The sequence below is a fragment of the Piliocolobus tephrosceles genome, chromosome X (genome assembly GCF_002776525.5).
Source record: "Piliocolobus tephrosceles isolate RC106 chromosome X, ASM277652v3, whole genome shotgun sequence".
In the NCBI taxonomy this organism is placed as follows: domain Eukaryota; kingdom Metazoa; phylum Chordata; class Mammalia; order Primates; family Cercopithecidae; genus Piliocolobus; species Piliocolobus tephrosceles.
Genome location: NC_045455.1, coordinates 84,938,482 through 84,939,950, shown reverse-complemented (window position 1 = coordinate 84,939,950; position 1,469 = coordinate 84,938,482).

Here is a 1,469-nt window from a genome sequence, read left to right as displayed (position 1 = left end):
TATAAAGTAAACAACATGACAATACTTTTGCCTGCATCCAAAAACGCAGTTCACTGATCTAGACCAGACTGATGCTCCCTCCGATCATCAGGTTCTATTTTAGGACAGGAGGAAAAACATGTTTTCCCATAGTTCTTAAAAACCTTTTCTGGTGGACTTCCTAATTGTACACAGAACACAAACCTATCTTCACTTCTCAATGTTTAAATGTGTATCTACTAAGTATACATTAATGTGCATTAAAGACATTCAGAAAACATAAAAACCACAAAGAAACAGATTAACTGCATAAAAATGTAAAGTTGCTAAATGGTAAAGCAGCTAGAAATTATAAAGTAAGGAAATGCTGAATAGTTGACATAGTTAAGATCCTTAGTAAGAACATTTTACATTCCAATATTACAAATGAGTACAATATGCAATTCATGAAAAATAAGCCGATTCTGAGATGCTGAAAGCACCTATCAGACGTACAAATGACAAGCTACCTGGTCTAGATGGAATGAATTGTTAGCCTTAAAATTTGAGTTGATTTAATAACTTACATCATCACCCAGGAAGCATCAGAGCTGAGGAAATACACCTCAACAGTCAAGTGTTATTAAACCTCATAGTTTGAAGATACTACTCCATGTGATGTGTGGAGCACAGAGTAGCTAAATAGTACTTATAATAAATTGGCTATCGATCTAAGATTAACCCTTTGTGGAAGAGGGAAAGTTGGCCCTCATCAAGAACATAAATGACTGGGCATGGTGGCTCACGCATGTAATCCCAGCACTTTGGGAGGCTGAGGCAGACAGATCGCTCGAGCCCAGGAGTTCAAGACTAACTTGGACAACATAGCGAAACCCCACCTCTACCGAAAAAAAAATCTACTGTTGCACCCTAGTGAGCAGCTGGTTACTTGTCATCTATCCTAAGTGCATGTGTCTTCTCCCCTACCTCCAACACTACCTCAATTTTGTGCCTACAAAATAACCAGATAGATTCATTGCAGCATTATTTAGAACAGCAAAAATGAGACTAAACACCTAAATCTACCAATAGCAAGACTGGTATTTTTAAGTATGTCTTTATAATGAACTCACTACATTTATGCAGTTACAACACCTGACTTTACTGATTTCCCTGGTATAGAGTTTTAAAAACAGCCTACAGCACTGTAACGTAGACACCCACACAGATATACCCCCATCATTAGGGGGAAAAGGCTCCAAGGATGTATAACAAAGTGTTAATTTTTTTTCTGGGTGGCGAGATTTTAAGTTTTACTCACTTTACAGTATTTTTTAAATGCTTTAATGTAATAGACATATGCTATTTTTCTGTCAGGAGAAAAACATTTTCACTTAGAAAAGAGATAACAGAAGCAGTAAAAAAGAAAAACTAGACACTAACTTCATTTCTGCTAGAATAATTCATATTCTCCCCCATCTCATTTTTTAAATTAGTGACAAAATCAGCAG